Raw genomic sequence first — 15,030 nt, 5'->3', positions numbered from 1 at the left:
GACCCAGGACTCCTGGGCCAGGCTGTTGGCAGGGTAAACGCAGATGCTAAGGAGGCTGCCCAGGTCTGGTTTCCAGCCCCTGCCGGAGGCCCCACCCCAGGCTCTTTGGGCTTCATCCTGGAGGGCTGAGTCATCTGGTCCTGTCCCCACCTGAGAGGCCACACCTGGGTCCCCAGGGCTCAGACAACTCCATTTCCCCTAGCACATTGAAGCCAGGAGCCCTGGCCCTGCAAGCCCTCATCGTACTGGCTCAGGAAAGCGTCCTAGAGTGGCCTGGCTGAGCGGGCGACTTACGTGGTCTTCACGTGGCCCCCAGGGTCCCACCTGTCCTTCTGGCTGGCCTCGGCCACCCAGTCCACTCCTTCCCGTCCACAGTCTGTGAGGTCACTGCCGAAGATGGGGGCATCTGCTGGGCACAGCATGGGGCCTGGAGCACAGCCACACACCCTGTGACCCACCCAGGGGGCCAGCAGCACCCTGCAGCTAACGGGGACATGGCCAAGGAGCTGCTGCTGGCCCCCCTCTTCTGTGGACATGGAACAATGTGGGCCCCAGGGGGACTGGGCCCGGGTTGGTCTGTCTAGTCACCCAGGGGTGGTCTGTACCCTGCTCTGTCCTAGTCATGGGGTGACATCAGGAGACAAAACGGGCAGTGCTGCCCTGGCCTCACCCCTCCCCACAACTGGGAGTGGCCTGTGGACTTGATGCAGATGAGGAAGTGGACCTCGAGGCCAGCAGCCTGCCAGACTCGCCCGCAGGTGTGGCCAGGAGACGCCACTCCCCTGTGTGTCTGTGTCCAGGCTGAGGGTAGGGCCAGTGTCCTCCAAGATCTGGGAAGCCATGGCCCCACGGGTCTTGCAGTCTGGCTGCTGGACAACTGGAAAGGAAGGCTGCATAGAGAGGGAGGCTGGGAGACGCTGAGGTCAGAGGCTGAGAGTTTGGGGTGCAGGGCAGGGTGCCATAGAGGTCAGGTGGTAGGTAGGGCCCAGCCAGCCAGACTCAGGCAGGGTAGCCCTCGCTCCCCCACAGCTTTCCTGGCTCAGGGGCTTTGAGGAATTCTGAGCTGAGGGATCGTGCGGGAGATGGGGCTTGGGCCCTCCTCACCTCCTCCTCCAGTGGCCCATCCAAGACCCTGCTGTGCCCACCCAAGGCCTCTTGGCTCTCCAGAAAAAAATAAAAAAGTGGCCGCCTCGAGGGCCACTCAGATCCTGGGCATCTTCTCAGAGTCTCAGAGCATCTTCAAATTCTTCCAGGACCCCCCATGGGGACCACCCCCATGTCCTTAACTGCTCCCAAGTCCCCAAAGTTCCCTATGAAGCCAGAAGGGGCGAGCCCACAGCAGAGTGGGGCTGCTGGGGCAGTTCCACACCCGGGCCCCTCCCTGCCGCCGCCTCAGGCCTCCCTGCCCGGCTCCCCTCTGTGCTGGGCCCGGGGAGCAGCAGCCCTGCAGACTGGCTGGTGGCCCTCAGGTGCCCAGAACCATCACAAGGTCAGTGTTAGGTACTCAGTGCCCATGATGCCAAGGCCCGTGGCACATCCTCTGAAGGGTCCCGGTTTGGTCGGGAGGGTTTCGACAGAGGTGGCTCTCCACAAGGACCTCATGGCTCACGGTGTGTTCAAGAGTCAGGCCTCACGGTGGTAAGGGACGGCCATCTGCCCCTGACACCAGAGAAGGTGCCCCTGTGCATGGGAGTCTGGAGAAGCCTGCCGCCTGGGGCCTGCTGCTGCACCCGAGGCTGCACCCTGGGGTCAGCTCACCTGCTACGACCCCCACCTGCCCCCGAGCAGGAGTGTCCCTGCCCTGTTGCCCGCTGGCCTCAGCTGTCCCAGGCAGGGTTAATCTGTCTCTCTGATTTGTGCTGCTTGAGATTCACTGGGCTTCGAAGCCTGTTTGGATGTCTCTCAACTGTGACGGGACATTCTCAGATGGCATCTCTTCTAAGTGAAGTTTCAGGGGGTCCAGTAGCACATGCCTGCCACCCAGCAGGACTGGAGACTCTGCCGGCGAACAGGCTGAGGCAAGAGCAGCTCTAGGCCAACCTGGGTGACACAGCAAGGCCCCATCTTAAAGAACAAAAACAGGCAGCCGCAATGGTCCCCGCCTATAACACCGGCTACTCAGGAGGATCACAATTTCGAGGACAGAATGGGCAACTTAGGGAGGCCCTGTCTCGGAATTTTTTAAAATTTAAGATTTGTTAGCGTACCCCTGATTCCGTCTCCAATACCAGAAGAAAAAAAGTCTTCATTCCCTCTCCTGCCAACTCCCTGTGTTTTAAATTTGTATTTTATGCTCCTGTTATCCACGTTATCTTTTTATTTATCTGAGTTATTCTGGATGGTTTATTCCTACGTAGCTTCCAGTTCCTCAGTTTTCTCTTCAGCGATCTTGATCTTCCAGCAACTCTCAGGAGTTCTAAATGGGGGTCACCGTGTGTTCAGCCATGAGCTCACTCGGCCTTTCTTCCAGTCTGCTATACACTGTCACGGGCTCGAGCTCCCGGCAAAGACTGAACTTGCTGCTCTGTGCTCCTGGCACGGACGTCTGACTGCCTTTTGGTCTGCGCCTGATAGTCCTGGGGCGGAGGCGCTGGCCCGACTCCCTGGAGTCCCTCTTCTTTCTGGGGAGATTGTGCCCCTGAGGCCTGGTTTGCCTGCTGACGGTCATCTGTGTGGTGGCCCTTGCACTGGGCAACTATCTGCAGGGATACTTTGCTTTCCAGTGAAGCCCTGTCCTGCTTTGGCTTGTCCTGCTGGGCTCCTGGGGCCAGCCCTCCTGGGGGTCCTGGCAGCCAGGAGCTGGACCTGGGCGGCAAGTCCTTGTGTGGGGCTCTCTGGCCTTGTGCCCACTGTGGGTGCACCGCTTCACAAGGCGCCTTCCTGGCTGGGACCCTCCTGCACTGGGTTTGCTCCGCCCACTGGGTTCCTGGGCCCCTGGGGAGAAGCCGGAGCCAGAGGTGGAAAGGAGATCACAAAATGGGTGCAGGAGGGTCCTTTGTTCTGTGAGTGCCCACTGCTAGGGGCCCACCCTACAGCTGGGGCTTACCTGGCAGCTCTCAGGAGGGTGGGGCTAGTATGGGAAGCACCTGCCTGAAGATCAAAGGTAGGTCCAGGGCAGGCCAGGGAGCTTCAGGCTCTGCGCCCCACCCCAGGGCCTTCCTGTGAGGGTGCGGCAGAGTCTGTGCTACAGAGCAGCTCAGAGCAGGAGCCGGCAGGGCTGGGGCCCAAGGAAGTACCGCCAGGCTCCTGTTCGCAGGCAGAGTCTCCCATCCTGCTTGAACTCCCAGTGCGAGGGTTGGACTCTGCTGGGCCCTGGGGCTGCCCACCAGCACCACCCTGCAAGACCGGGCTTTCCTCCCAGGTTTCCAGAAAGCAGGCCTGTCTGAGTCCCACCCAGATCCACCCAGCACAGGCAGAGGGGAAGGTAGCCGGCAGACCCAGCCCCAAGGTGGAGCCTCACAGGGACTGGTGACCTACGGAGTCAGGCCCCTGGGCTGGGAGCTGGCCCTAGGGTGGGTGGATGAGTCCAGCCCACATAGGGCTGGAGAAGTGGCCCCCAGCATGGTCAAGCCCAGGCGGAGCCTCCAGGAAGGTTCCTGTCCCTGGTCAGAGTGCAAGAACCCCTGGACGGCTCCCAGCCTGTGCCCTGGATCCCAGAGCCGGCCCTGAGATCCCAGCCCTGAGGGCGGCTCCAGGGCTCTCCTTCCTCCCCCAGGCTGTCTCAGCCGGAAGGCAAGCCCCTGGCCCAACCTGGGACCCTCCACCAGCCTGTTCTGGGTGCCGGCTGTGGCTGGCGGCTCTGCAGGAAGTGGCCTGGACACAAGTACAATGGCCCTTTGTCCTGCTGCCACACCCAGGGAGGCCTCAGGCCTGGCCAGCCTGGGGCCTGAGTCCCCCAGGCTAACTGCCATAAGTCATCAGTGTGGGGGTCTTCTGCCATGCCTCCTAGGTCAGACTTTCCTGAGAAGAGGCCAGGCAGGACCACCCATCCCTTCCTGGTACCAGGGCCATACGGCACCCAGCAGCAGGCCACACTGGACCCTTTGTCTGGCTGGCAGTGATTTTCCAGAGATCCTGATGCCCAGGGAAGCTGCTGCCACCAGCCTGGTGTGTTGTGTGGAGCAGCCCAGTTGACCAGTAAAACCACCACGGCTCTTCCCTTCAAGCCTCCAGGACCTGCCGGTGTCCCCCATCCATTCATGTCCTTGATGGGCGGGCTGCACAGGAAGGGCCTTTCTGAGGCTCGAGGCCTGCCCAGAGAGACCTGTCTAGGAGACAGTCCCAGGCCTCAGCCCGGCACCTTTGCCTGCAGCAGGTGCTCGGCAGACCCGACTGCTGCCCGGAGTGAGGCTCCTCACTCCAGCTCAGAGCTAGCCATCTGCACAGGAGTCCAAGGGTCCGCCGGGCCCAGGTGGGGGCTGGAAAGGCAGTCGGCCTGTGGCTGGTCATTGATGACCACACCTAGGCTCATCCCTGAGGGAAGGAGGGCAGTAACAGATCATTTTGCTCAAAGCCAAGCGACATTCAGATGCAGGTGGACCCTGCCTTCCCTGGACCAGCTGGCTGGCACCGTCCACTCTGGTCGTTTTCACCCCACTGAGGAATCGAGAACAGTGGTGGGAAAACCAGGCAGGCCAGAGGAGACCGCAAAGTCAAATTTGCTCCCTGGGGACACACGCACCAGGTCACTAGGTGCCCAGTTGAGGGCTTGGGCTCCACCCAAGCAAAACTCAGCCTCCGGCCTCTTCCAGTCTTTTCCCCTCTGGGGCTGAATCCTTGCCCTGAGCAGGAGGGATACATGGAGTAGCTTCCGCTCCCAGGGCTGGTGGGTGCCTTGTCCTGCTGGTACGGCTGCTGGGTGGAGCTCTTTTGTCAGACCTCCATGGAAAACCTGGAGGAGCAGGGGCTTCTGAGTGAGGCTGCCGAGGTGGCCAAGGTGGGCTGCGTGCTGGGAGCAGGCAGGGTGCCGGGCTCAGCCGCAGCGACAGAACGGAAAAGAAAGGCCCGTCCTCTCCGGGCCACTGTGTTCCTGCCAGGAGCCCCTGGGCAATAGCCCTCTCCACCTGGGCAGCAAGCATCCTGGCCCTCCAGCTGTGCTGGCCATAAGACCCAGGCCCGCAGAAGGAAGGCCCTGCCCTGCTGGCCAAGGCACAGAACCTGCCCCTGGCCACACGGTGCCCCTGGCCACACGGTGCCCCCGGCCTCCAAGCTGCACCCCCGCTGTTCACCCCAGCCAGTCCCAAGACCTGTCCAACCCTCTCCTCCCTGGAAGCCACAGCTCACAAGGCCGTCTCCTCGGGCCTCCTCCCTGCCAGCCCTCTGCAACCTGGAGCAGCTGCGCCTCCCCACTGCCGGCACCATCCCAGCCTTGTCCACAGGAGCTCGGCCGGGCCAGCCCCCTGCTCGGGGCTCTTGTGTCCTGCCCTCCCCAGCCTTGTCCTTCCCTTCCCAGGCAGCAGTGGGCACTGTGTGGGCAGTCCCGAGGGGGACAGGCCTCCGACTGGTACCACTGTGTCCTGGCTGCCCATCGTTCTTAGGGCCTTTGGCTGTCTGTCCACACCATGTCCCACCCCACAGGAATCGTTTCTGGGACGGATGAGAGTCCTGCCATGCAGCGGGCAGTGTGCAAGCCTAAGGCCGGGGGTGGGGAAAGCAGCCTACTGCCCAATGCCAATGACAAAGGCCTGGGTGGGATCAGTCGGCAGCACCTCTACTTCCAGATCCCAGGCGCCCACTGGGCAGCTGAGGGACGGTGCCCAGGTGTGAACTTGGGTGGTGGCAACTCGCTCTCTGGCCGTGTCTGTCCCTGGAGGACCCTCCTTGGACCTGAAGGCCAGGCCAGGTTGGACCCACCAGGCCTTGTGAAGCTCTGCTCCTGGGTGCAAGACGAGATCGAGAGGCCGGCCCTGGGGACAGTCTCTCTGTAATTAGGCGTTTCCAACGGAGTTGGCTGTTAGTTATGGAAAACAGCTGGGTCCCTGGGGTCTCTCTTCTGGTTGGGCTAATTGCTGGAATCGTTTGCCGTTTCATTATGGCCCATCCACTGGGAGCCCAAGAAACAAACATGTCTGATGGAGTCATAAGGAAATCCCGGAAAGGGGCTGGAGGGTCTCCCCCAGACCCTTCTAAGTCCCCAGGAAACCAGGCACTCCAAGCCCGGGGGTTCCACTGTGAGCCCCCAGAGCCACAGGAGGGTGCTTGGGGGCTGTGGCAGTGTGCTCCTCTTTGAGGAGATGGAGGCGGCTGCCCTAGTGTACGTCTGGGTGTTCCAGGGCCACCTGCTCACAGGGATGAGGCTGGGCGGTGCTCCTCCAAGCCTTGGAGAGTCGGGTTCTGGCAGCCCCCCCCCCACTGCCACAACAGGAGTGGGGCCTGGAGGTGAGGAGAGAGGCCTGCCCCCTGCTAAAGCAGCCCAGGAGCCACCTGCGCCCCAGGGGCCAGATGGGGACCTGCTGCCCACGGCTGCCCCTGAGCCAGGGCCTAGGTGATCTGCTGCCCACATTCTACCATGGCCAGGCCCTGCAGAAGCCTCCCCACCCTGGTTTTTGTTCAGCCCTGGCTTGGCGGGCAAGGCAGGAGCAGGAACGTGTGGGCCTGCAGCCCGCCCTCCCCACGTCACTGCAGCTGCCTCCTCCTGGCCTATGGGAGCCCTGGGGACACACCTGTCGGTGGCCAGGAGCAGAGATTGGCCGGCTGGGAGCAGGCACCTGCGTGGGGCGGGGTGAGGAGTGCATGTAAGGCGAGCCCGGCCACGCCGCCTCTTCCTTCCCGGCTGTCTGTGGCGCCCGCCATTGTCCCTGGCTGTCTACCTGTACACCCTTAATCTATGCTTCCCTTTGTGTCTGAGCCTCACCCGGAGGGAGACAGTCCTTCCTGTGCTTCCTGAGCTACAGCACCTGAGGCCAGATCTTGGTTGGGAGAGGCTGGGCCGAAGTCAGGTGTGGGCGCAGGCCCCGAGGACCACGGGCTGGCAGGTATATGGGTGATGGGCGCCAGGCTGCTCCGCGTCCTCTCTGAGGTCTGTTCACACCCCACTGGGTCCTGGGCTTGGGGACAGCGCTGGCTGCTGAGCTGGGGGCGGGAGCGATTCCAACCCGGCTCCTCAGCTGAGGAACCTGTCAGGAACCTGTTGGGGCAGGTCAGGGCGGGCAGGCCCCACAGGCCTGTGGGGCCTCTGCAAGAAGCTCAGCAGGCCCCTGCGATGACGCGGACGGAGCAGGGTGACCGTGACAGATGGGCCACGCAGAGGACACGGCCACGTCCAGGGTGTTGGTGGGCATGGAGTGGGGCAGGTCCTTCCTTTCCGTGGAGAGGGTGACCCCTCGGGCTGCGGCGCGGCTGGGTTCCAGGTGTGGAGCCATCTTGAGCTGGACTGGGAGCAACCCTGGTCCATAGGCCGCACTTTGTCCAGGTGGGTTCCGGCACCAAAGGAGAGAACCGACTCCCAGAAGGGCCACAGACCACTGTCGACCTCGCGAGGGGACCTTCTAAGATGTTCTTTTCAAAGTGGCCACTGATTTTTCCAAAGGGAAGGTTGTGGCCCCAGAAGTGTGTGTGTGTGGGGTGGTGGGGGGTCAGCCAGTTTTGGGGGGTTTCTGGGGCTGGTGTATGACCCTGTGGCCAGTCGTCTGGCCCAGGCCTGCGGGCTGACGAGTGTGGGAGGCTGGGCTCGTCAGGCCTCTCTGGGGCTTTTCTAGATGCTGGTGGCTGAGGTGCAGCAGAGCCAAGACCACCGGAGGAGGAAGGGTGGGTGCCCTAGCTGTCAGTCAGGGCCAGGGCCGTTCTAAAGATGTTTCACTGCAGTGCCAGAGGGCACAGTGTAGGTGCTCGTGGACCTCGGCCTGCAAGGTCGGCCGGGTCCTCTCGTCTCGTGCTGGTCTCCCCAGATGGGCCCTGAGAGTCCCCAGCTCTAGAGGCTGTGGTGTTGAGGGAAGGGAGGCTGTTCTCTCTGAGGCACGATACAGAGTGGCTGCTTTCACTGTTCTTGAGCCAAACTTTCAGGCCATAGGAAGTGGATGTTTTGATTAACCTGCTGAATGTTTTAGGCCTTTTTTTGCTGAGCATCTGGAAAAACGGATTAGTTTTGTTTTTCTAGTAATCCAGATACAGTGTTAGAGCGATTGGCAGATCACTGAATTAGGCAAAGTAAGTTTTGCATTTATGAAAACATAATGCAACCCTGAAATACAGATGCAGTCCTGTTAATTCTCAGACATTTTGGTAATTTGCAAATGCCTTATTTGCAAAATCGGTGTGTCAGGATGTTCTTGGTGTACTTAGGATCAGGTGAACCAACCACTCTAAGGAAGCCACCCGCCAGGAGCCTGCCCCCTCTCCGGGTGCAGGTGGACAGGGGTAGATGCCACAAGACCTGGAGAAGGGCCGAGGGACCATGCCAGCGTGTGGGCGAAATGGCGGTCCTGCCTCTAAGACACGTAGCTCCAACCGACGCTGCGGAATAGCCAGAGTGCAGACACCACGCCAAGCCTTGGCCACCCCCGCCCCCCGCAGCTGCTGGCGTCTGGGTCTGGCTGATCCCAGGGCAGGAGGAGAGGTTGGGTTTCAGGCTTTGTTCTCAGGCAGCCTCGCCATTGATTAAGGCCCGAGGGCAGGTGAACCAGCCTGTGCCTCACCCGGGACTGCATTCCTCCTCCCGCCTGTGCAGGTGGGGCCCCAGAGGAGCTAGCAGAGCAGGGGGGGCCCTCCTGGCCTCTTGAGGCTGCCTCGACTTTCCCAGGCTGAGCTGGTGGAGGTGATGATTAACTAGTCAGGGACCATGACGCTGGTGGCACTTCCCAGGCTCAGCTGACCAGGAGGGCGCCAGGCAGCCAGGAAACGTCTATTTCACTTTTCATTTCTTGACCTGTAGCTTTGGTGCGTTGTCCTGCCCTCAGGCGTCCCTCCCGTTCCCCGCCTTGCCTGGCTCAGCTCTGGTGCCCATGGGCAGCCTTTGGGTGAGGAGTTTGCTCCAGGGATGCACAGATTCTGTGTTCAGTGGGACCCTCCTGTCCACATCCCTGTGGTCACTTCTGCTGGGGTGCACAGCAAGTGGCCTGACCCCCTGGCTTGTGGTCAAGCCAGCTCTGGGCCCTGCAGTGTCCCCAGCCCCAGAGCTCCCCAGGAAGGTCTGGTCCCAACAGCCAAGGGCACTGGGGACACCAGGCTCTGCCCGAGCCCATGCATGGGGAGGCCCGGCCTGTCCACTGGGTGCTAGGGAATGTGTGGACCCAGCCAGGAGGGACAGAGTCCTCACCCAGCCCCACTGCCGCCCTGGAGGGGGCTGAAGTTCCAGTCCTCAAAAAAGGGTTCCCACAGCTCAGGAAAAAGTAGACTTGTGAGGGTTTTGTTTTAATATTCTGTTCTTGTCAGTGGACTTTATTTTTTTTATTTATTTATGTGCGGTGCTGAGAATCGAACCCAGTGCCTCACACATGCGAGGCCAGTGTGCTACCACTGAGCCCCAGCCGCAGCCCTGGAGCTGTGTTCTTGAAGCACTGACTTTCGGGGGTCAGTGAAGCGGAGCTGAAAGAGCAGGAGGAGCAGACGGCCTGTCCTGGGGGAGGTCCCCTGAAAAGCACTGGCCGTGGGGAGGACAAAGTAGAGGGCCAGGTGCACCAGGCAGTGTCTGAGGGCGAGGCGGCCTTTGTTGTGGTCTCTGGGAGCCCTGGGGAATCAGCACAGGGCTGCAGCCCCCTCTGTGGGTGGAAGGTGCTAAAAACTGGAGAAGCCGCCCCAGCCGGCTCTCCAGGCCCAGGCGGCAGGGTCCGGCCTGGGAGGGTGTGCTCCAGGCTGGCCCTTCCTCAGGCCCCATGTCCCCCAGGGACAGTAGGCGAGGCCACCAGAGGTCAGGGGGCTGAAGAGCCCCGTCCTGAACACTCCTGTCCTGAAGGTGCCTGGCATTCTCAGTGTCTTCAGGGCTGCTGTCCCCGTCGACTCTGCAGTCGGACCTCAGATCAGAGGCAATGAATCCTACAGCCGGCCAGGTGCTCCCCTGGGCTCCCCGGCGCCCAGCCCCACCCCACCCTCAGACCAGGGAAGGAGAGACAGACAGACGCACCCACACAGAGACACAGGGGCACAGAGGGCAGTGTGGGCCCCAGTGGGAGGAGGCTGTCCTGCTTCTCTGGGGCCACTGCTGCTCCATCCCTTGTCCTGTTCTCTTCTGGGTCCTTGAGAAGGGCGAGCGGGGACTGGGCAGGGACACGCTGTGGAGTTGGTGTCTTGGAGACAGAGGCTCATTGTCCAGTGGCTGCAAACCCCCCAGCCTCAGACACACATACCAACACACATACCTGGGACCCTGAGGGGGCTGGACCTGATGCCCAAGTTTTTCTGTGGAACACCTAAAGGGAGTGGCTAGCTGTGACCTGACCCTGACCGGGTGTTGGTCACCTGGCCTGCTCCACCAGCCCCTGCCTCCCGTCCCTTGTGGCTGTCAGCCTCGAGGTGGGACACCTGGCCCCCACCAGGTGCCCACTGGTGTCCCAAGCACAGAGGCCTCTGCCCTGCCCCACCTGGGGCTGCTCCCCAACACAGTGCCAAAGAGGACATGGCTCTGCCTCAGGCTGAGGAACAGGTGATAAGCACCCCCATCAAGTTCCTGCTTGAACCCCAGCCAGGCGGCCCCCAGACCCATTCGGGCAGCCGTGGCCATCTTACTGGGCAGCATTGGATGCTGTCTGATCTCTAATACTGCCTGGTAATGATGACGGCGGAGCCCTGCACGCAGCGAGGGGGCCGCCCCCCCCCCCCGTTGTCCCCTGGGGCCTTTTCTCTCAGCTTGTCCACCCTGTCCTACTTGGGTGGCTTCTGAGTGGGCAGAAATCTGACCTTGGGGAGGCGTCTCTGAGAGCCCTTCAGGCCTCAGGATGAAGGCTGCCAGCAGCTGCGTGGGGGGGCACCCCAGCACCCCCCACTGTGTTCTGCGGATTAGGACACTCAGGTATCCGGGCCCTGCCCCTGGCGCCCGGGCAGGTGCTGCCACCACACCTGGCAGGTGTGGACTGGGCGGAACAAAGGGCTCTGGAGAGCAAAGGCCCAGCCTGGGCCCAGAAAGCCTCACGCCAGGAGCTGCCACCAGAATTGGGAGCTGTGTAGTGACCCAGGAAGGGCCACTGGGTCCAGACCCCTCTCCCTTCCTGTGTCCGGGGTGGGCAGGTCAGCTTGCAACCGCCAGCCTTGGTCCCAGGCCAGCAGCCCCAGGTCTCCTTGCTCTGGACAGACAGTGTGGCCTCAGGATCTCAGGAACTCTCTCTTGCTGGCCTGGTCCAGCCCAGACGCAGCCCTGGCCGCTCACTGTACTGGATCCTCCACCACCAGCACTCCACCTGGCCTGTAGGAGCTGCATGGCTTTGGGCCGAGGTGCACCTGGGCCTCTGTGGGCATCTTACCAGACAGTGCTGGATTTCTTGGCTCAACTCTAACACTGTCTGGTAACGATGTTCAAAGGTGACCCACCACTCGCCGGAGATGGCCCGAGGATGCGCCATCCTGAGCTCCTGGACTCCAGAGAGGCGCCAGGCGGGGGAGGACCTATCAGCTCTGCAGCTGGCAATCATCGGGAGCTCGCCTCTGCCCAGGATGGGCCTCTTCATGCCAGGGGCTCCCCGTGCCACTATGGAGCACAGGGCAGGCTCCGTAGCACTGCCCCCACTCTTCCCCTAGGCTGGACTTTGGAGTGATCTGGGTCCTGGAGAGACCACAGGGGTCCAGATACTGGGCTGGGTGGGGAGACCTTGTGGGCAATGGGCTGTTACCCACGTGGGCCCACTGGGGACTGGGGAGGCAGAGTAGGCTCCATTGGCCTAACTCCACACAGAGGTCCCTGCAGACATGTCCTGGCTGTTTCCTAACTAAGGACAAGGAGTCTCCGTTCCTCCCCCTGGCAAGAACAGGAACTTTGTCCAAAATCACAAGCCAGGATTACCCATTGTTTTATCTTTTTGATCTGAAGCCAGGACTGGGGACTCAGGGCTCGGGGCTCGGGCACCCACCCAGCCTGAGCCCCGGTGGCCTCTCCCTAGGGAGGGGCCGAGGGTCTGCCCTGTGTTCTCCGGTTACTTATTAACCAACTGGGAGCCACTCTGGAAACCGGCAAGCTGCTGGGGGAGTGCAAGCCCAAGATCAAGGGCAGGTGGCTGGGTCGCTCCCCAGCTGTGCCTGCAAACACCCCCACCTGGGGCTGGGCACTGAGGGGGGCACCCCAAAGTCCTCAGAGCAGTCCTGGGGGGCTCCAGACAATCCCAGGGCCAGCCCTCAGGGCTCTGCAGATGTAGGAGGGTCAGGGGCCAGCCTGGGCTGGGCAGGAGCAGCCCCCACTCCCCCTCAAAGGCACCAGGACTCTCTCCGGGACCAGGAGCAGCCCTGCCATGCCTCTGATGGGCGTCTTACCAGACACGGTTAGATCTCGATGCCTCTGTCTAATACTGTCTGGTAATGCCGTCTATCCAGGGCCCCATCACCGCAGGAGGACCACTCACCTGGGCGGTACCACTGCCCAGGGCTGGGGCTGGAGCCCTGGGCCAACTCCCCACCTGCAGGACGCTGGCTGCCTCTCCTGACAAAGGAGTGCCAGGCCCTCACAGCCCCTGGTACTACACTGAGGGTGTGGGAGCTGCAGGCACCTCCAGCCAGCACTCACGGGACAGAGGGGACCCTGAGCCCAACCTGGCCCTCAAGGCCCTGTCCACCTGTACCAGGCAGTGGAAGACAGGCATGAAGAGCCCTGCCCCACCCCCAGTGTTCCCCAACCTAGAGAAGGGGAGAAGACCCAGGGTGGGTCCTCATTACAGCCTCTCAGTACCACATGTCCTAGGCAGCATCAGGACCCCAGACTCCTGGGAAGGGCCAGAAGCAAGCCCTGGGGTGGGGTGCAGTTGACATCTCCCTCCACCGGGCTGAGTGGCCCATGGACCCACGCCCAGGGCTGAGGTGGTCAGGGGGCACTGCCCAAGTGCCAGGCCTGGTGAGAGGGAAGCCGTGCCTTCTCGGCTTGCCCACTGCCCTTCTCTCAGCAGCCCCAGCTCCAGGGTCAGGGAACTGCCCCCCCAACCAAGCTGGGAATCACACCATGCCACCTTGCGCCTTTGTCCCCTGAGAGTGAAGCGGGCCCTGAGTAAAGCTGTCAGGGCAGTTGGTTCACTGCGGCGTGACATGTGAGAAGGATTCAGAGTGAGCCCCACTCTGGAGTGCGACGTCCCACCCCTCAGACCTGGAACCTGAGCCACTGATTTCCAACCGCTCCTCCAGAACACAGGCTGCACCCAGACGCCACACACCCAGCCTGGCCAACCCCCTCGCATGCCCCGGTGTAGGGTGCACCTCGAGCTCCACCAGATGTCGCCTCCCTCTCTCCCCACAGCACTGTTGAGGCTGACACCCAGTCCTGCTGAGTGTCCCCAGACCCCTCCTCCGTACCCTCCCTTTGGAGACACTGGGAACAACTGCAAAGATCTCTGTACAATAAACCCCATGACTTGAAAACCTTGATTCTGATCACCTCCTTGTTCTAACCGTACAAAACTGACCCAGAGCTTTGCAAAGGGCCCTGCTGTAGACAGAGCCCTACTGTGAGCTCAGAGAGCCCGCAGCCCCAGCCACAGGAGAGGCCCCCCCCCATTCTTCCCCCCCCCCCCCCCCGCTTTCTCCCTCCCCCTCCCTCCCTCACTGAGTCTGTCCTGCCTCTTCTGTGGGCAACGCAGTTAGAGACATTGAGATGCAGGAAAGCCCCCAGCAGGAACCACAGGGATGAGTGGTCACAGGGCAGAGTTTTCCTGAGCACTTGGTGCCACCATGTGGGCAGGGTGTCACAGCCCCAGAACCTGGCTGTGGTGGGGCTCCATCCCAGGGGAACCCAGGGACAAGGGCAGTGGCCTGGCAAGAAGGTTAGACTTCCAGGCCCCTGGAAGGGAGGGAAGGAGCCACTGGGGGAGGTCTGTAGGCTCTGTGCTCCTACCAGGCCTTCAGGAGGAGGGTATGAGCCCACCAGGCCCAGGTGTCCTCACATGGCCACCACAAAGCTGGAACAGGGATATAAGCAGTCCTGTGTGGTATGTACCCCAGAACATATCTTCCAAAGGTCAGGGTGCTCCTGCAATGAGGCTCCCCTCCCAGCCCAGGGGCCCCTGCTCCGTCTGGGGAGCATCAAGACTAGTGAGGGTGAGTGCATCCTTCCCACCCAGGGTCAGCAGCTGTTGGCCACCTGCCCAGACCAGAGGTTGGCAGGGCCAAGGTGCAGGCCCAGGCTCAGGGCGTTTGCCCACTCAGCCCAGGCTGGGTGGAGCAGCTCCCTGGCCAGCCCTACTGCAGCCCCCTCAGGCTGACCTATGGCTACCTAGGACAAGGATCTCCTGGGCCATCACTGCACTAGGGTGCAGAAGCTACAGTCAGGCAGGGTGGGCTAGGGCCACCTCAGGAAGCAGTCTCCCACCCACAGAAATAGGAAAGGGTAGAAAACCCCAGCCCCACCCCACCCAGCCCCTGGGCTCTGAGGAATGGAGCCTCTCCAACCCCAGCCACACCTGGCACCAGGCATGGGGGGACTCTGTGTGGGTGAGGGAGCCCCAAGAGTCGGCAGTAGCAGCACCCAGCCGGGCCCCTGGAAGGGCCTAGGGGGCTGTGTGAATGTCCTGTGCAGCTACAACAACCAGCCTGGACTGGCGACTCTCTCTCCCAAGGCCTCGTGGCTGGCTGTCCTGCTACCAGGGCTCTAGGGGACCTACCTACCTCCTGAGCTCCTGAGGGCTCAGGTCCCTGGGCTTGTGGCTGCACCACCTCCATCTCTGCCCCCAACTCCATCTCTCTTCCCTCTGCCTCCCCCCGAGGAGGATGCAGGTCATTGGATTTAGGGCCCACATGGTTGATCCAGGACAGTGTCATCTGAGATCTAACGTAATCACATCTATGCAGATCTTTCTTTCCCAATGAGATCACATTTGCAGGCCCCTGGGCTTAGGACATGGTCCTGTCTCTGGGGACAGCCCCTTCAAGGGACTCCTGTGACCCTCACAGGGCCCACATAGCTGGAGGCTC

General features: G+C 61.9%; 1 long non-coding RNA gene across 1 annotated transcript; it reads left to right on the top strand.

Annotated features, from left to right (window-relative positions):
• Positions 1 to 5,450: 5,450 nt before the first annotated feature.
• LOC124079313 (uncharacterized) lies at positions 5,451 to 13,488 on the top strand. Its single transcript, XR_006847262.2, has 2 exons — positions 5,451 to 6,974; positions 11,449 to 13,488. It is a non-coding gene; the product is annotated as an uncharacterized LOC124079313 (long non-coding RNA).
• Positions 13,489 to 15,030: the final 1,542 nt, after the last annotated feature.

This window comes from Marmota monax, unplaced genomic scaffold (assembly GCF_021218885.2).
Source record: "Marmota monax isolate L192 unplaced genomic scaffold, Marmota_monax_Labrador192_F-V1.1 WCK01_AAM20220418_F8-fsc00080, whole genome shotgun sequence".
Lineage (NCBI taxonomy): Eukaryota > Metazoa > Chordata > Mammalia > Rodentia > Sciuridae > Marmota > Marmota monax.
This window is presented reverse-complemented; position numbering and strand designations above follow the sequence as displayed.